Source organism: Anser anser, assembly GCF_964211835.1.
Source record: "Anser anser genome assembly, chromosome: 3".
NCBI lineage: Eukaryota > Metazoa > Chordata > Aves > Anseriformes > Anatidae > Anser > Anser anser.
The window spans coordinates 75,396,796-75,418,345 of NC_139722.1; the positions used below are offsets into that span (position 1 = coordinate 75,396,796).

The following is a 21,550-nucleotide window of genomic DNA, read 5'->3' on the forward strand; positions in this document are numbered from 1 at the left end:
TTTGTTGTTTTAAACTAGTGCCACAGTCCTCTGACATTTACAATATTCTCTGAGTTCCACAGTTGAAATACAACTGATGAGAAAAAATATCTCTTTTATTTTGAATCTGCACATTTTGAATTTCATCTGATGCCTTCTATTCACCTTATCTTCAGAGCCTATGATTCTACAAATCTGTCCAACAAGTCCTTCTTTGCTTCACACCCTGTCAAAACTTTTCCTGGCTTAAGAATTCTGCCTTGCTTTGCTGCCACTCGCCACTGCTGCTCTCAATGCTCCTGCACCTCCTCCAGTACCACTACTTCCTTCCAGGACAGGAAATCCACAACTGCAGATGATACTGCAGCTGAGGAAAACACAACAGAGACAAATAGAATGGCACAGAGATGATTTAGGGGTCTGTTTTCTAGTTGAAAGAAATAATTCCAAACATTTTCAGATATTTATACTTTATAATACCAGTATCTCTCTCCAGAGTGCTAATAACTAAGAGCCCATTAATGTATATATAAAATTGCAAACATTTTCCCTCAAGTTCAGCAGTCAGCATTTGTCAACATTAACCCCATCAGTTGTGTTATCTCTCAGTTACTCCATGCTTTTAGTATCATGAATAACTTCATACTAAAAAAAAAATATATTTATAATTTTTCAAATTTCATTTAAACCTCCTTCCTTACCCAAATCATATATGTATATACTCAAAAGCACAGGTACAGCATGCTGGTAATCCACTAGTGACCTCCCTCCGGTGGAAAAAAAAATAATTTATTGCAATATATCTGCTAAAATAACTACCATCACAATCTCATGGCTTTCACACCACTTTGAGACCAAACTGCTACTGCAATTTCCAGTGATAGGTAGAGGATAGATTAAATGCACTAAATCTAAAGCTAACTACACAGTATAAAAGTCTCATAATCTCCATTTGAGGCATGATAAACAAATTTCCAGTGCTCTAACATCAAAAAGCAACTAATAATTTCATATTTTTAGAAATCCTTGACAATGTAATTTCATAGGCTTAGAAAATTTTACAAATGTCATCTACCCAACACGATGACTCCCATACATAGATAATATTGTGCTTTGATTTGTATAACATGAGACACCCAGGTGTGACTCCTGCCCTGCAATTCACAGTTAATTACTTTACTAGAGATAAAAGAATCATTATATTAAGAAGTTATATAAAGGTAACACACGAAGCAGCCATGTGGGTACCCATTTTGCAGGGTACAAAACATGAAAATGGACAGATGGTCATTATGTCAAAAAACTTTCAATTTCTTTCTGTGAGGAAATTAAAAGAACTACACTAACAGATCAGAAAGGAAAATATAATACCTAAAGGTACTCAATAAGGACAAACTTCATGGAAGGATTAGCAGAGACAATACCTTTTCAGAATCAAAAAGATAAAACCAATATGCCATTCTTTCTCTTTCAGAAGAAACATAAAAAGTGTTCGGAAGGTTTGGTATTAGATCTCCACAGGTAAAGTTTGCTATTCAGGGATTATGAATGGAGGGGAAAAAAATGAAGACTTTCTTATGGGAAGGAGGAAAGTAAAAAATAGAGGGAGAAACGGAGAAAAAAAAAAGGCATCAAATACTACATTAATACATCTAGATGCAAGTTAAATTTCTAACACAATAAGATAGAAAATCATCTAATACATTCAAAGAATCCAAAGGCCTAATAAAAGGCCAAAAGGCCTCCTTTTTTTTTTTTTTTTTTTCTTCCCACAGTAAAGGAAGAAACATGACCTCACGAATCTCGAGTGTACTAGATCATTTTTCTGGAGCAAAGGTGCACACAGAGTGACTGGATGCTCACACACCTCCACGCCGATACCCATTTGCTGTATTTTTGTCTGTACAGGGACTCCACACTGTAGGCTGTGGCAAAGCCCTAATGGCTATTTTATACCAGCTAAATACAGAGAAACTCATTGAAACAGCAGATTTCCCACAAATTATTAGTGAGCTCCCCTAGCCAAAATATGGATTAGTTAACACATTTTATGTAGTCGTATGTATATATATGATATATAGTATATGTGTTACATGTAAGTATGTATGTACAGTTGTTTTTTTTTTCAAGAGTTGATCACTTTATATGTGAAACTATCAACAATATTAGTGCATGTCAGAACAAAATCATACACATTTTTGTTACTCTGTGTTAATAATTTTTCAGGTATCAAAAAACATTAACATGACACTTAATTTCTACGAACTGCAGTTTTGCTGTGGGGTAATGGGAGTAGCTGGGAAGAGCACACAACCCTAGCCAGAGGCAATTTTGTGATCCGGAAACACCAGGCACATGTCAGTAACCAAGCAGAAGACCATGGTTTAGCTGGCGTTAGAAACTGTTGCATTCATGTCTTGCTAATTTGAGCATAAATGCTCACTGATACCATAACTGGAAAAACAGGAAACTGTAGGGAACAGAACTAAATGTCAAGGGTTTCCCACCAAGCACGCAGACCAAAACCCTTGTGCCAGCAATGATATCCATCTTGCCCCACAGTGAGCCAGTCCAGTCCACTAACACTACAGGAAATGGTTCACTTTCTAAACTTTCAAAACCAAATAACTGTCTTACACCATAAAAATAAAGTTATGCTCTGTTTTATCTTGACAATTTTGCAAATATGACTATCTTAAATGGCCTCTTCAGATATTAGTGACATCAGGAGAAGTGTATGGAAAACTGAGAAGAGTTCCATGATAAGATTCCGGTTTTAAGAACAAAATTACAGAATCACAGAATCGTCTAGGTTGGAAGAGACCTCCAAGATCACCTAGTCCAACCTCTGACCTAACACTAACAAGTCCTCCACTAAACCATATCACTAAGTTCAACATCTAAATGTCTCTTAAAGGCCTCCAGGGATGGTGACTCAACCACTTCCCTGGGCAGCCCAAATTGCAATTTAACAGCCTTTAATACCTCAACTTTGCTATCTATACAATTATAATCCACATCTGGACACCACGCTAAATTTATGCATGATAATTGGTATGATAATTAAAGGCAGCATCCATCCAAGAAAGCTTCCATACTAAACCAAGAAAAGCAAAATTGTAATATGCAGAAAGCTTGGTATTTGGCACAATACACACAGTCCACGTTTGGTGTGGGTTCTGATTATCTTTTCTATCATAGGGAAAAGGGAGAAAAGTTAAATTGTGTAGTATTTCATGCAAGGGAAAATCAAGTTAGATTTGGCACATACAAAATCTCATTTCATGTACGTATTTCTATGCACATTTTTTACTTTTTAAACAAAAGTGAATGAACGTTCAAGAACTGTAAGATGCTAAGACAGAGTAGTCACAAAGATGACTTAATTCAGCATCTCAGATATGATATTATCATGCATTTATCAAGAAAAAAAATATATTTCTAATGCCCAGGAACATCCAGTTAGATTTATCACAGGAATCTCTTTCAGAAAAACAATACTGTACTTTCTCTTTGGTCTTATGCAGTTCTTTGTTCTATGTAGTTAAATATTACTGCGGATCCACCATCGTTGATGATTACAAACAACTTCTTAGGATTAATTCTGTTTATGAGATCCCAGATAGCTGTACAGTCACATTTTCCCAAGGAATGTTTTCCCACACAGCAGATGTCAGATTGACCTAATAATTTGTCTCTTAAAAAATTGTTTTAGGCTTCTTTTCCTTCAGCTAATAAGACACAAGTTGTTTTGAATGCAATTAGACCAGCGTAAATATCTTTGCTGCTTTTTTTTCCATGAGAAGTGACATACACCCGCATGTCAATAAAAATTCCACATCAGTAAATGTAGACCAACTAAAGACTACTCTGACAACCATGAAAAGCAGTTTACTAGGTTTAATTTAATTCTTCCTTTAGAAGAATAGCATCAGATTCTTTGGTCAGTCAATTTTAATTCCAATTTGCATTCTTATTTTAGATGCTTTGCATTTGGTATCTTATGCCTCCACTGGATTTGCAAGATCTTTGCAAGACACCTAAACTGAGGATGTTTCCTAAAGTGACAGCTATCATATTCCCAAAATTGACATGTTAAAACCATAATTGAAAAATATTCTTGCTTCTTAATGCACAATCTCACCTACAGCATCTGAACAGCTCTCCTGACATTCAGCTGTCTGGATTTATGTCACAATTCAGAAGCACTTGTGAATATTTAATAGACAAACTGAATTAGACAGTTTGTTTAGACATAGACTTAGACATTAAAAGGGAATAATCATTAATATTGATCTGTTGTGCCACACAAGGTTTCTTTCCTTGAAGCAGGACAAAACATGAATTCAAGCTTCTTGACATCAGCAATAAGATCAACATAAGTTCCTGAAAAACAGGTCAAAGGGATGGTCAGTTCATCCTCTTTCTAAAAACAACATGCTAACATGGATGAGAAAGTAAAAAATCCTGAACGAAGACTTCATTGCAGATGTTAGGGAGAGAAACACGTTGTTTGTCAGGTGTCCTACACTCTTTTGCATATAAGCAAACAGGGCATTACACAAAGTAGGAGCTAGGAGACAGCACGTTTGACTTCATTAGAGACAAAAAATGTTTGGAAGCTCAATGTTTTCTATGACCTTAGCCCTCATGGAACTGATAAAACATTTGGAACAATTTGGCTGGACAGCCTGATCTGGCCAGTACATTTCTAAAGGACTGTCTTCTGAAAGCATCTGTTGTGAGAACAGAAAGGCATATGGAAGATTCAGATTTTGTTCATTTCTGAAATTGCTTAGCCATGCAAAGCATACTGATAGTAGCTGTGCACTTTCGATATCCACAGACAAGAAAATATCCACTATATTGATGTGAGAATTTAAGCTAATCTAAGCAGTGTATTTCTGCAAAATGATGAGAAGAAAAATTGCTTTATTGTTAACATACTTCCTTTCTCCCTTGCTTAAATGACTGGATGATGGATGTACTTCTGAACTTGTGGAATGATTTCTTTCCCACCTTAGCTGAAGTAGTTTTGTAAAATTCTGTAAAAGTTTCTCAGGTTGAATACACCTCAGCAAAAATCATGTTGGAATCTGGTCTCTGACCACTAGAAAGAAACTCAATAAGAAACTAGCAGTGAAGTTCTTCACCAAGAGAGTCCACAATTGTGTTTTAAGGTCATTTGCCTATGACTTCAGATCCTATTCAACGTGACTGTTGAATGAAGACATTGTTAAACGTTTAGCTCATCTGTCTTATCAGTCAGTGAGCTGCAATCATTGTTTATTACTGGAATACAGCCACTAGACAATGGGCTGAAGAGCATGCATAGCAATTTAGAGGTTTTTTGTTTGTTTGTTGTTGTGTTTTTTTTTCCATGCTTATCAGTTTACAAGTACATTTTCTTGGCTATATCTACCACTGATACTGCTTGCCTGATACTGCTTTGTATTTGCTACACAAGCTGTTGTAGGTAGCCTTCTTTAAAATTGATTACAAGTCTTGCAAACATGTTGGGTATAGGAAGTCTCTCACCCAACAGTAATACAATTTCTGTATTACTCTTATTACATCAAACTTGAATTTGTCCTATTTTTTGGCCCCAGAGGATGCTGCTCATTTCTGAGTATCCTCAAAGTTTGCTGCTATTGCTGTATCTCAGGAACAGCATTAACACAACTAAGCTGTTCTCCCACTTCTGAGCAGAGCTGTTCCTTCACTTTTTACCGTTTCAAACATACTGCACAAAGGTTGAAGCTTTTATTTTTTTTTCATTCAGCAGGTGTTTTCAATGAGATGGAAAAAATTACATTGCTGTTGGCTCTAATGCTACTCAGACATATACCTTAGGCGATTCTATTGAAATCAATAGAACTGCTACAGCATGCATTGGAAACCAGCAATGCTTTTATGTATTAAATGTCTCAGCATTCCTGTTATGTATAGTAATCCAGGGCTGAAGGGGATCATTACAAGAGAACGCTATTTGAAGCACTTCCCGCACTTCCCACAAAGCTCCAACAACCTGAGAAAGCCACACTGCATCTTGCCCATTGCAAGACACTTGGAAATTCTAAAAACATGTACTATCATATATACACTTTGGAACCTCCTGCAATTCTCAGGTTTGACTGGTTCACATGTAGTCCATAAATGCCTCCTCATGACTGATAAGCTGACTGCAGGATTTCAAAGAAAGGCATTTCCTCCTACTCCCCCAACACCTGAATACAGCGCATCCTCCTCCATTCACAGCTGCACGTGGCAGGGCGCACAGCTTACTGCCATGAAGTTCCCATCCCTGGCATGGAGTGATGCCTCAGTGTTTTAGAGCCCAAATGGGCAAGGAAATTTGAGCAGGTTTGAAGTTTATAGAGCAGGAAATACAGCACAAGGTTCAGTGACAGCAAGAGAATGTAATAATATTACACTTGTTATCAGCAAGCACTTCATGTAAGCCTCGCGGGGGAGGGGGGGGGAGTTAGCCAGACCCCAATGGTTTTTACTGTGGCTATATATTTTTACCCTTAATTCTTTCTATTTTGTTCTAATCCCTCCCTTTTTGCTTTCCGTGGTTTCACCTCTTTCTGTTTAGAAATGTAGAGGGGTATTTTTGTTGATGTTGGGGTTTTTGTTTGTTTTAGGGAAAAATATGTCCAGGTAATAAATGTGTAAAACATCACTCTCATGAAGTTGTTTCATATTTTCAGGTTCCAGAGTTCTTCTATACAGAAACTGAATTTTAAAAAGAAACTCCTGCCTGCCTCCTTTTCTTGTTTCTGTCTCTCTGAACACACTGAAAACAAACATAGTGTCACTGAACTTTGCAGTAAAATCCTCAGCATCTGCAGAAAAATCAAGACCGAGCAGTCTTCCTCTCTTTCAAACAGCTGACAAAAGAAACAAAAGAAAATGCCCCAGAGGAAAAGTTTGCTAACGTCAACAAGGGTAAAGGGATCATTAGCGCTTGAGATGATAGGTTACCACATGGGAGGGTGTAGTGATCCGGTGTGAAACATATTTACGTCAGGGAATCATTTCAATCCCTCAGAAGACACCCTACTGTAACTACAACATACTTACATTTGTATTAGAGATGCATTTTATTTATTTTACCCTGGAGACTGAAAACTGAGAAACTGAGAAAATGTTCAAATTAATCTTGATAATACTAAAGAAGAAGAAGTGACAGCATAAAATTTACAAATTAAGCCTCTTTGCTTTTAGGAATTTCAGCTGATTTATTTGTAATCATAATCAAGCTCTCAGTGACTGTGTGTTGAGTGTTACAGAATAATGATGTGCAGATAATTCAAGATTTTGTAGTCTTTGAAAAATGACATGTTAAACTAACATGATAAACAGATTGGAACTAAGAGAAGATTGAACTATTTACTACTTATCAGTACCACCACTATGAGTGAAACATTTTGCTTACAAGGAGGAGACTGTTAGAACAGAAAATAATTATAACTTCAGTGAGTGTAAAGGAACAGAATATATAACTACAAAATTATACATAGCTCTCTGTGAAAGGTAATGACAGTAGCATCTGAATTTCTAAACTACATGGTTTTACTATGAAAAGATTTATAATGACAGATAATGATAAGGCACAGGAATTATGCAAGAAAAATCAAAAAAAATAATGAAATTTATCTTCTTGACTGCTGCACAAAAATAAATAAATAAATCCAAGATACTTGTTGTGTTCAGTATTCTTGTGCTGGCATTTAAACAAATGCAAAATTTTAGCTCTCAGTAGTAGTAGACACAGTATTAAATATATTAGGCCAGATTTAGAAAAGTTTTCAGGCAGCAACACATGCACTAAGTTTTCCAAAAAAAATCTCTAAACAAGCCAGGCACACAATTCCTTGAAATAAAAAGTTAAATACCGCAAGAGTAGACATAATGATTTACCACAGCTCAAGTGACAATGACAACCCATTAAACTGTGGGGACTCAGCCACTTGTGACCCTATAGCATGATAATGTAAAGCCTTCAGATCATGCTGTATGTAATGTATCTCTGGCTTAATGCCTGAAATCACTGATGAAGATTATAATATTGGACAGCGAGCTTACTAAAAAGTAACATAAAAAAGTAACACATACCACTTGTTTCTGGCTGAAAACAAGAACTTTACATGTAAAATGCTGCTTATACACTGCCATTCAGTCTTGCATACACTTCAAGGATACCCCATGACAGCAACATCAGATACTTGAGCACCAGAACACATTGCAAAGCTGTGGCACCTAACCTAAGTCCACACTCACCAGGAGTTATGTTCATTAAATACCTTGGCACATCAGCACTCAGATTACTCAGTCATTTTATCCACAGTGGTTCTGTAAGAGATTCTATAAAAACTGATGATTAGAAACCAGTCCTGAGTGGACAGATGATTTTCTTATTTCTGAATATACCTGCCAGCACGTCCTCGTGCTCTGTTAGGTCAGCAAAACTATGCACACCAACTTTAAGCACAGAAACTTTGGCACAGGCTCCAAAGAGAGAAGTGGCTGCACTATCAGGAACCTGGCTGAATGGTCAGCTCGTTTGTAAGGAGCTGACCATTCAACCATAGGCAAAGGAGGTATCTCCACAGTTGGGAACATGAGAAAGACTTGGTGACAGAAACCTCCCAATTTGCAGAGGTTGCAAGGCAAACGTATCTCAGATACACACCCTTACAGGGAACCAATCCAATGGCAGTTTTGGAAGGAATTCACTGCTTGCAACCCACCTGACAGACAGAAATCAAGGAAAAGGGGGAAAAAATGTAGAAACATTCAAAAGAAAACTGCAAATACAAATGCACAATATTATCATGAATGAAGAATTGGGTGTGTTAATGCAACACAAAATTACTTTCATGTGCTCTTTTATTAAACTAACAAAATGCAATGCAGATGGTAAATTAATTGAAATACTAATAAGAAATCAGGAAATATATAAAGAAATCAGCTGGGAAGCTAATAAACTATATCTAACACAGCAGTAACAGAGAGTGGAAGTACCACTTCTGTCAGTGGAATAAAAGGAACCAGAGCCAACTGTACCTCTTCAGCATGGCTGAAGTTCCCACCTGCTGGGATAAGGAGCTGTATCTATCTCCCAAATTGTCAATCTAAGAGAACTACTAATGATCACACACTGAGAGCAGGCAACCAAGTGAGAAATCTATTCCCGCATGTATGAAAAGGGTAATTCATAATCTAAGTCCCTTCTCTCCATGCATTCAAAATAGTTTTGAAACAGTCATGATTGAGGAATCTCATATTTTGTCACTTACAACATTATTTTTCCCAACCTCCTTCATCAGGCCTGCTGTATAGTTCTGTCAACACCAACATGAGATTCTTAAATAAGCAACTACTACACAACTACCTGGAATAGGAATATGGAAAAACAACCCAGTGATGCAACTGCTCCAAAGACACTTTATATTCTGCACCTGCCTAGTTAAGGAACACCAGAACTACGTCAGATAATCTGCTTGAGTCTCACACCCATTTAGGCTTACATACAGGCCATCTGATTTCCATAGACAATAAATGGTCAGAAGCACTGCTTTATTCATGAACTACTAGGCACCTGACCATTGTTTTGGCACCTAATTATACAATAGAGATATCAGCTTACGAAACTACACCAAAGAGACAGTCTAAGAATTACACAACAAGCTAGTGGTTCAAAAGACAAATGGTAAAATAAGTAAACAAAACAAGATTGAAAATGAAAAGAAGAGCCAAAGGAGAGATCTTCAAGGCAGTGTTGTAAAAGGAGGAGAATATAGGAGAGACGGAAAGAGATGCTGGGATGAGTAAGAAGCTTGGACAAATATGTCAGACGCTACTAGCTATAATCTACTTTACTGAGGTCTCTAGGATAAATTTACTCTCTGCTATGGTAGCAAAAAAAAAATAATTAAAAAAGTAATACTGTATATCAAAAAATTAATTGCACCAAAAGAAAATAGTACACATAATACAGAAAGCAAGACATATAAAACTTATCCTTTTGCTTGCAATATTGTTCACTGTCCCTGTTAAAGAAAAACTGTAAACTTACATCTTAAGCTTTAAAAATACAGCTGACAGGAAAAAAAGTCAGTTACTTTAATGTTCTTTGCCACTTTTTATAAAGTGAACAGATGGCATTATTAAAATTCTAGTAGAACAAAGTATTTATAAGTTCATTTGACAACACCAACTATACTAAAAAGACAGTAATATTGCAGATAAAGCTGCAGGATTCAAAATAGCATAAAAGTACAAATACCGGTTATAAACCCACATTCATGAGTTAGTATATATTAAAAAAATAATTAATGCCAAACAAAACAAAAGTGCACATGAAATATATGAAAAGGGATCTAAAACTGCAATTTATTTTCCAGGGTCACTTCCAAGTTACTCCATGCACTCTAAACCTGAATTCTATACAAAGAATTTCAATTTACATAGCCTATAAGACAGCTGAGAGGCAAAAGCCGGTTGGTTTTGCTACATTTACTTTTCTTCAAATATGTATGGAAAATTAATAATACGATATACAATAAGTAACAATGAAATTACACTACAAATAATCCCCGCAGAAAACTCATGCTTATTCTCAGAGGCAGTGTTCTGAGAAAACAAACAAAAGGTCAGCCAAATGCGTCTAGCGTGCATGTGTCAATGGTTTTAAATGTTGTGCCAGACTGGCTTATTTGATACCTGAGAGATGTTTTATTTGCTGTTCTCTTCATCATCTTGAATTATTAGCCTACAGAGTACTCGCTTTGGAATTGCATGATTTTTAATTGTTTGTCTTTCTTTCGTCTTTCTTCCAGCCACAGCAATGTCTCAACTCAGTAAGGTGGTATCTTCTAGCATTCTAATTTACTTGAAAAGATGCAAATTCCTGTCACCTTCAAAATGTGACAAAATGGGCTCACTATAAAAAGAGATAACTAGCACTCTGAAAATTTAGCTTTCACTCTAAACTATTATATGTTCTTTCCCATATGTGCTCATTTATTCAGATATGCACCATTTCTCTGTCCACAATTTTTATTAGCAAAATCTGTATTTTAGCGATGTTTATCTCCTTTAAGCACACTGTCCACTCTGAGTGTATTTCATCCATTCAGTGTAACACATTATTCTTGAAAGTCCTTACTTTGATATCTACAAGGCAAATGATTTAAGAGGGCTCTATATTCAAAATGTGTGTTTTTCCACATTTTAAAGACTTGCATGGACTTTTTTTTTTTTTCTTTTCTTTTGATGGGTATGTTATCCAAACCTTACCTACTGTTTTACCACCATATGCCTATTGTGGAATAACCTACAACTGATGCAATCTATCAGTGAGAGTATTTGAAACTATTTCTTCCTGAAAAGCCAAAATGATCTAGAGAACAATTCCAGTGTGCAGCTCCCTGCCACCAGGAACACATTTAAGCCTGAACTGCCACTGCTGTGCTCTCCCCACTGCCTCCTGATGGCACATGTGTTCCAGCCTCGTGCCTTTGTCCAGCACCAGCACGGGGCTGACCACAGAGGGCAAGGAAATGGTTCAGGCCACACAGTCACAGCCTGAACGCCTTATTTTGTTTTGTTTTGATTTTTTGTATGGACTATTTTCAGCTTTGGTAACTCAGCGAACTGTAGAAATAATCTACAATTACATAAGCATGACAACTAATGCAAGGGAAAGGATGGATATACACACCCAGGGATGGAAGCTGAGGGCAAGCAGCGCAGGCTTAGATCACAGAACTGTGGAACTATTTAGGTTGGAAAAGACCTTCAAGATCATCAGGTACAACCATGACATCATTTCCTGAGAACCAGGAGGTGGCTACAGATACTACTTGAACAGACAGGACTTACTGGCATTTCAGTTTCTTAATGTTTGGGTTACTCAAGATTAGCTGGTGCCTACTGAAGGTGCCTGAAGTTCTGAAAGCAGCTAAGAAGGCATTAGAAGCTGTCTTTGTTAAGGTGATGATTATGATTATTATTGAGCTTATATCACCTTCATATATGATAGTTGCATATTTAATTAAAAAAAAGAAAAAGAAAGAAAAGGATGCAATTATGGCTACCTTCAGGCAGGAGAGACTGACAAATCTCTTTAGAGAATAGTAGTGGTTGTAGATATGCCTAGATTCAATGGATTCTTCCATTTAGAGGGTATGATGATCTATATTCATTTCTATTAAAATAGCTTCCTTTAGCACATTACTGAAAAGAGTAAGAATTTTTAATATCTTGTAGATATAGGTACAGCATGTAGAGAAACGCTTATGTAAGAATAATCTTCGAATCATAGAATGTTGCTTTAAGATTCAAGACGAACACAGCTAAGTCATACCACCAAGAAGCTTCTGTTGATCCATTCTGCAATTTAATGGTTTAGGACTGACTCCTCTAATGAGAAGATTTTAAGAACAGTCAAAGAAGGGAGGGAATTAAGATTTAGAATTATTGTTAGCTTCCTGGTTTAGATTTAGTCAAATCTCAAGAAGAAAACAAGCACAGAGAAGAACTTGCTTTGACAGCAAAATGATTCTACAATTCTAATTACTTATTTCTACTGTATTGTTTCCTTTACTGCTTTCTTTTTCCATAACAATTCCAGGTATAGTGGAAAAAATGCAAAAACAACTCCCTAATTTACTTTTGTTTGCTTGCCAGTTGTATTATGGCAATGAAATTGGAGAAAGCATGCCTACCATAGCAATGACAGGGCAAAAACGTATCCATTCTAAGGAAAATCACAGCTAGAGACTACAGTTTTTATAAATACAGTTTAGAAATGAAATGAGTTTATTATATTTCAGTTTTGGCTTGGGAGAAATATGACCTATGTGACTAGAGGAAATGTATTCCTGTGAATATCTAATGCAAAAGATTACCATAAAATAAAAAGCTATGACTGAATGCTTGTAAAGAAGTGGATGCAACCTACTGCGCAGTAGAAAGCAGAAAATAATAGCTGGCTTTCCAGTGGAAGGACTTGGCAGTCAGCCATGTGGTACAGACTGGATTCTGTCCCCAAAGGCACATTCACGTTGGTAACATATTGGGAGGTTGTTTAGAGTCTAGAGATTAAGAAGAATAATCTTTCAATTTAATCTATCACCTAGTTAATGCTAGTCATAACCATATTGGACATAATTTGATCCAAAGAAAACACATCACAACAAATACTCAAGCAGAATCACTTTAATGACAGAATTCTGTGTTCTACTAAACATTATTTTGTAACTCTGAAAACAAGCAAAAAAAAATTCTTATTAAATGCTTCAGTTTCATTTTAAATATTGTCAGTCACTAGACTTATTTCTTGTTCCACACATTGTTTAGTAATACAGTATCCTTTAATTTGACACATGAAAGGATTTCCCATAATCTTGAAACAAGTGAAGTATCTAACTGCAGGCATTCTTTTACAAATTCTATGTTGTCTGTTTAAGTTAACAGCTAATATTAATATAAAAACCAAAACCTATTACTTGAATTACATATAGAACTGCTTATATTCTGGAAATTACATTGTTGTTAAACCCAAAGAAACCCAGCCTCTGTAACACATGACCTGATAAATCTACCAAGAGTTGGAAATGAAAAACAGCAAGAAGATGAAAAACAATGATAAATATTCTGCATTCGTTGGAATGTGTGAGGCATTAATTGAAAGGGACGAGTCTCTCATACAACAACCAGCAATATATTATACAAGCCGCTCACCCTTCTTCTAGCCTAAGTCTATCTACTCCCCAGTTTTGTCCATTTCTACCTATCCTATTCTACCCCAAAAGACTCAAGTTTCGGTACATCAGGGAATCCTTAAAGAAAACTTTTGATAAACCATTTAATACTCTCATCTTTACTGGGAATGTAGCCAAGAATGTTTACAAAAAGCCTAAGTGGCATAAGTAGGTAAGTTGTTTTTTAAGCTTCTCTACTGACAGAGTAGCTCAGTTTATGCATTATGCCACAATGCCTTTGAAACTCTTATCTTCAGAGCAGTAATTTTTCTAGTAAATATTAAACTCGGTGGAAAATTTAGAAGATACTGAACTTGTACAAGGATGCAACGAAGTGAGGATTTACAAACTAGCTAGGAGGGTTCTTCAGGTACAAGTTCAGTACAAAAGGCAGGAGTAAACACTTAGGTACTATCAATTTCTTGAACACAACTATTCTTTGGATACAGTATCTTTTTTTGGCCAGAGTCACCGAGACTTCATCTTCAGATGGGTTTTAGAACCAAAAGAATAAGACCTCTGTACCATCAGCTTGAAGAAAAGCATCGCTGATCAGCACACATTCTCCTGTGGTACTTCAATTTACCAAAAAGAATTCCAGATATATTTTCTCTGGAAAAAAACATTATGCTCTTGCATAGGCCTAGACTTTTCTAGTAGAATTTATGAAACAGACTGTAGCTATGTGATTTCTTTCAGACTATGTGGATGTCAGTACTTAGAACAGAACATATATTTTGTGCAACTACTAGAAGGAAAAACAGATTAAATATGTCAAATGAAAGAAAATAATTAAATATTATCGCTCTTGCAAGTAATCAGAGGTATTTCCAAAGCAGAGGTCAGGGTGAGATATGACAATACAATTACTGGAAGGTCAGAACTGAAATTCAATACTGATCTCCAGATTCCAGATCTGTTTCCTCAACAGAATGAAAGAAATGCAAGAGTTACCAAGTCAGTTTTCACTGATTCCTCCTCCAGCTTTGGATCTTGGATGTGATCTAAAAACATTTTCAAAAAAACAAGTGGTATCTGATGCAAAAATCCAAAAAGCAAAAGATGTAGTCCTGTAGGGCCCTGGTAAGAATGAAGAAACTTCTGCCCTCTTTTTCTGGATTCTCCTTATGGAAGTGTGTGTCCTTGTCACTTACCACAGCAGGGGTTTTTCCTAACCCTTTAAGAAGTACAGATGGATCTTTTAGGAAAACAGGAATAACAGAACTTTTCTTCCAAGAGGTAAAAGTAGAGTCAGAACTCACCAGAATTTTGTTAAATAAAGCTTGCCATCAGTCAGAAAGACCCTGATTGCCTGGCTCTGAGATACAACTCATCTAGATGCTGTACATAAAAAGGCTTGAGAGAATTATCTCTTAAAGAAAATCTAGCTCCAGATTGAGCACTGGTAATCATACAAACATGTCTAAAGGATTTGGACATATCAAGAGAGAAAACCTTGAAACTAAGGAAATTGTTCCATCATTGTGATATATAAAGAGAAATGGAAGACCCTCAGATGAAAAACTACTGAACCTACTAAAAATTGCATATCACCCAATAATCCTAGAAATACATGGGTATATATATAATATTTGCCGAGTCTAGTGTGGTGAGATGAAATTAAGGAACATTGGGCTTTATTCTACCCATTATGTCAAAAACAAACAAGGTGATGCTGACATAAGCAGGTGTACATTTGAATGCCTCAAGGGAAGGTGTATACACAGGCAAAAAAAAGTAAAAGTAAAAATACAAATAAAAAATCGTTCAATCATTTTTTGCCAATTCATAGAAAAGAGCTCTACAAAAACTGAACTAAAATTCTGGAGTTAAGAAAACTCCCAGAGGATGTGCTCTTTTATTTGAAATAAGCTGTTCCTTTATATTTTAAGATGGACTACAATATTACAGTAAAACAAGTGTAATAACAACTAAGACAGTTATATTTTCTGTCACTTCAACTACAGATGGGAATGGGAAGAAAATGGGAATGGGAAGAAAAAAAATAAAAATTGTTGAACCTTTAACCTGAATTCCACTCCTGAGAATTCACTGTATATGGCTTCGTTTCTTTCATTGTTCCTAACCCCCAAAAAATTGCTCTGCTAAAATCAGAAACCTTCCCAATGAATTTGTTTCAGCTGAGTTCAAAAACACTTCTAGATTCTCTCAGCATTTCTATATTCCTAGAAGTGCACCAGAAGCACTTCCAGGTGAGTAGCTTCCAGACAGCTATATAAATTAACAAATGACAAGTTTAGAATGGTGACAAATTGTCCACATCTGTGAGCAGAAAAGTCATCTCCACTGTCACATTGCAAAAAAAAGAGGTTCAGATAATATACTCCATTCAGGAAATGCATACATTTGTTGAATTTCTTCGAAGCACATTTAAAAGCATCTTATTTATATCCCTATATGAGAGGGTCAGTCTTGGCAACACTTGAATATTTGGGAGAGAAGTTGTAGTATGTATTCCATAATTCGAGTTCATCCATTCTCTAATCTTAATGACTTATTTGTGAAATACAAAACTGTTTTTATAGGCCAGTAGTCACCACCTTTCAGCTCTGAAAGTGGTCAGTAAAAGATAGAGGACCATAACAAACAACAGTATTTCTGAGATATCCTATGTTTCCATGACTCTCCAATCCTGCTATATGCTACTTACCATGAATGGAATTAAATAAATGTTTCAAAGACTCTAAATTGTTTTGCCAGACCTGAACAAACTGTGTTGATTTTTAACTTGATAATTGCTATTAATTAGTGCAACCAAAATTTTTTGATGAAAAAAAAAAGAAAAAAGGAAAGGAAAGGCTTGTAATATCCTTTTCCTAGATTATATGCTGCCATTTTCATTATACTTGGTGTATACAGTTGGCTGCTATAGCGGGTACCACAAATATTCATATATATCAGACATTTACTGTCACTTCTGACTAGTCATAAGCAAAGCTTTTTGAGGAAAAAAAAAAATGTTGGCAGAGGAAAGGATAATTATTGTTCTATAAAAGTACATTTTTGGCCATAGCACATTTGGAAAAGCAATCTGGTAATAGTGCATTCCTGTAAAAAATTACTAGCATTTGTATAACTAATTTTTTTTCCTAAGAAAAGTAACAGGCAATAGATAAAATGTAGATTATTATTAAGGCATTTTTATTCATATGATATATCACAAAATATATACATGATGATAAGTCATCAAGTGTCACGTTGACACAGTTTCCTAGGTTGTACAAGGCAAAAAGAGCACATTTCAGTAATTTAAGAACTTCAGATTAAATAAAACTGCATATCTCCTGTCATTCTCTGTGCGGGTCATGACAGTTCTGATTCAAAAATATGGGTCACAGTGTAGTTACTAGCTTTAAAAGTTGTTTTGATAAATCTCCAAAAATGTTCTACAGTAACACTAAAATCACAGCCCAGCAAGTCCCCATGAATAAATACCTCTATTACTTTATAAGTTCCTGGTGCACAGTGTGAAGACACTTCTAGATGTTCACAATAAGCCAACTTGAACTGAATTTATACAGTTGTAATAAAAGTCTTTGCCACATTCCCAACCCAATAACCAAAATCTAATGCCATTGTTACATCAGTTACTGTAAACACTTCAAGAACTCAACACATATTCACCCTCCCACAGCTATTACTGAATTGTGTTCTTAATTTCCTAACCCTTACTTCTCATCAGCAGAATCATCTCTTTCCCTTTTATTTGCCATACTTATTTAATGACAAATCAAATGAAACTGTAGCATTTCAGAGGGAGGACCAAACAACTAGTAAAGTAGCTTCCTTCTGTTAGCTGAACAATGAAATAAGCCCACAAAACATTCTAGGGTTGCATTAAAAAAATAAGAATGTGATTCTATTGCTCAGTGTTACTTGGTGATTTCAGTGGGATACAGATAAAACTGCTCTTTCCTTCTGCAAGAAAGAACTTCACTTATGGGTAAATTTGTATAAAGCAGTTTGGAATAGAGCATAAAATAATTGTGCTCAATATTGCAGAAAGCAACATGAGTCTGGGTAAGGTGCTTTCTCCAAAGGATTTGAAAGATGCCTTGGTATTACAATTGAAAAGTCCTTTTACAGCCTATCTAAAATGATCCATAAGCAATGTGTCATAATATTAAACACAATTTCTTTTTCAGTATATTCCAATGTGTTAATAAGTCAACTTGACTCAGAATATTAACAATGGATAGCATATATATATATATATATATATATATCTCCCGGAGAAGAAGCAGAAACAATGATAGAGAAGACTGGCCCTACTCTGTTGAACTAGAAGTTCTTCCATCCATGTTTGCTGTCTTTGACAATGGCTACTAACAGCTCATTACAGAAAGAGTATGAAGAAATTATTCTACAAGAAAAGAGAGAGTAAACAGACTAAAGACGCACAGAGTAAGCTTACTCTGGTATGTCCTCAGAGTAATCAGAGGCTTATGAATTTTCTCAGCTGGAGGCTGCATCAGGATCATAGTATGTAACAGCTCTTGATGAAATATTTCTTCCTTGGAATGTGTCTAATCACTTTTTGAACCCATTTACATTTTTAACATCTGAAATATCTTATGCTAATGAGTTCACAATTTAGGCATGTGTTGTGTGGAAATGGACGTCCTGTTGTTTCAAATCTGTGGCCAAATCATTTTGCTGGGTGCCCTTCAGTTCTTCTGTCATGAAGAAGGTAAATAGTCAATTCATAATTGCCTTCTTTGTGACAGCAATAATTGTAAAGCTTCTGCTACTGTTTAGGTCTTTTCTAGATTGAAAAATCTCCCTGTTTGGTAGCAGCATCATAAAAATCATGAGAGTATAAAGATAACAAGTAAGGCAGGCTCTACAAAGAGCTAATAGTATTATCAGAAACAAGGGTGATTTTTTTGTGGCTGAATTGACCTAGATGCACTAGCTACTGCAAAGAATTCAGACCTTGGTAACTTCCATACACCACAACAAAAAGCCTTCTACAAGTGAGCATTAAAATCTTCAGGTATTAAATGTGCATCCTCAAATATCATATATTTAGCTCAACAGACCTAAATGTTGATAAAATGTTACTCTTAAAACACCTAAGTCATTTTCAGCCGGATACTCAAAAGATAAGTCTTTCAAATAAAATTCATACCTGTTATCAAGTCAACACCAGTTGGCACCAGTTTCATAACCCATTATATGTTTCTCTAAAATGTGCTTTCTACTGAGTTTTAAATGTTCAACAGGAAAGAAAGATCTATCTCTCACACACACAGAGGAGATTATGATCTCTAGTCTCCTTCTGCTCCATAATCGATAATCACTCGCTTCACTCAAATTGTCTAACTGATTAAAATAATTAAACATAATTAAACTCAGTGTGCTGTTATCCAAGCACAATCTCCATTGGCAAATCAAGTTAAGTGGTTATTACCATCCTCACATGCTGTTAGTCAAACAGTTCATTGCCCCCCTTGAGTGTGATGATAGAACCATCAGCTCATTGCATATTAGATCAGTAAAAAGATGTAAATTAAAAGAATAATTCCTTTCTTGTTTGCTTTTCTGACTTTCAAGAATACAGTTTGTAGAATTCTATCCATCTGGACATCTTTGTCTTTCTGTATATGTTGAGATGGTGGCATTACCTGTACAGAGCATCTGAAATTCAAGCTAATCACAAATTTCCACAATGACTTAATGATGTTTCCTGTCTGGCTATATTTGGCTGAACTGTCTATCTGTTGCAAAGCACTAATAGGGTTGATTTTTTCCAACATATTCCCAGCACCTCTTCTTGAGCTGCACTAGCTAGTTCAGGCTAGGCATAAAGTAACAGAGAAAATAAGGCTAGGTTAACTGTTTGCACCCTTGGCATGACTCGGACCATGTCAATTTGCCCATTCCCAAAACAACTTATGGGCTCAGTTCAGAGGACTAGTACTTGCCCAGGACCATTCTAGAAGGTAGATGCAGCATCCTATTTGGAAGAGAAAAGCAGTTTAGCCTTGTAGCTGTATCTTGTGTCATGCAACTTGGCCTCCAAGGCAAAGATCAGTCAAAACTGGTATTTATCCACTACTTTGTTTTTCAGCTACTTAGCTTTATGAGATTCTTTTGAGACTCTATACATCTGGTTTTAATTTTCACTGTCTGAAACTTTATCATACTAATATGCATCCCCCCCCCCCCTTTTTTTTTCCTGAGGAGCTTAAGACAATGGAAATCCCTCTCAGATGACTGATTACTTCATGCACTATGAAATCTGCCTAGGCATTCATATATTTTATTCCCCAGTTTTTAGCAATTTAGTAATCCATAGGAGGACTTTTTCTCTAATACCTATATCTTTGACTGTCTTCAAGAAAAGTCATCTCAAAGCTTAGGTGTTTGTTGTTTGTTTTTTTTTTCTAAAACATGAATACTCACTTTGAACCAAGCAATTTTCATCCATGTGCTTACTAATATCTTCAAAGGATTTGACTAATATTTGTGACATAAGTTTTCCTTCAACAAAATCTTATGGCAGCTAAACAGAGGTAGCCATGTTCATTTATATGCAACATGTCTCCTCCCTGTAACATATATAACCAAGTATTGTCACCTGAAGAAACAAGTTAGGGAATGCATAGCAGTAAAACAATGGGAATGAAGTCATACTTCGGTCTTCCTCTTCCAGACTTAAGCAGGAATGCAATTTAACATGCATTCATAAAATATAAAGGAAATATTTGCAGGTGGTGGGAACTAGGTGATCTTTAAGGTCCTTTTCAACCCAAGCCATTTTATGAGATAATAATTAAAAAAAAAAAAAAAAAAAACTATTTTATCATAGTCTAATTTAAAGTTAGTTACTGGGATTTATGAAGAAGTACTACTATGAAGAAGTTTGTTTTAGACAATGTTGGCTCTTGAAAGTACTTACCTGCCAATGACCACTTGGACAAATAAAGTGAATGTCTACAGCTCATCATGAAAAATAATCTCTTTGGAGCAACTGTACTAAACCACAACAAGATGACAAATGGAGAGCCCATAATGTGGATATACTGATGTTTGTGCTTTACTCTTCAATCTTTGCAATGAGTCCAAAGTCTTAAGACTAGAGACCAGAAGCCCACTGCTAAAAATCTTCACTAACAGATAGTATGCATTTAAGACAAACATCTTTATTCAATTCCACCCACAGAAATATAAAATCATCTATTCTCAGAGTACAGCATAACCATCTAAATCCGCTAGCCATATCCACAGAAAAAAGATGAGTTTTCCTTCATCCTGTGGCCTACCTGTGCTTTCTGGAAGATTAAGGAGATAACAGGTTTTTTAGACATAAAATATAAATGGATGGGGTATCAAGAACTTTGCTGAAATGAATTTTCACTACTGGTATACAGAATATCCATGAAGAAATATGTTACTCATCCTTTCTTTGTGCACATGTAGCACAACAGACTATTAAACTGCATGATCACATGCTGTCTTTTCACCAGAGATGCAAATCTAATTTAATGGACAGAACAAGCAATGCTAACATATATAGCTATTTCACAGTTTGTTCTTTATATCCTTGCTGGTCAATGTGTGATTACAGGCCTTGTCTACCCAACATTTTCCAGGTTAATACTTGTGTACTTGGATTTAAAAGTAATGGTCCCATAAAGTTAATGACTATTCTTCTCTTGCTCTTATTTATTGCTTTCTCAGCTTACAGACCATGGGAATGTTCCTACTCCTATTTAATGCAGGTAAAACAGGTTAGCTTACATCATCATAAATCACCATTATTAAAAAGT

The 21,550-nt window shown here is 35.8% G+C and overlaps 1 protein-coding gene across 7 annotated transcripts in view; it reads right to left on the reverse strand.

Annotated features, from left to right (window-relative positions):
- The window catches only part of PDE10A (phosphodiesterase 10A), a 191,394-nt gene that overhangs the window by 80,009 nt on the left and 89,835 nt on the right, over positions 1–21,550 (reverse strand). The window lies entirely within an intron of this gene.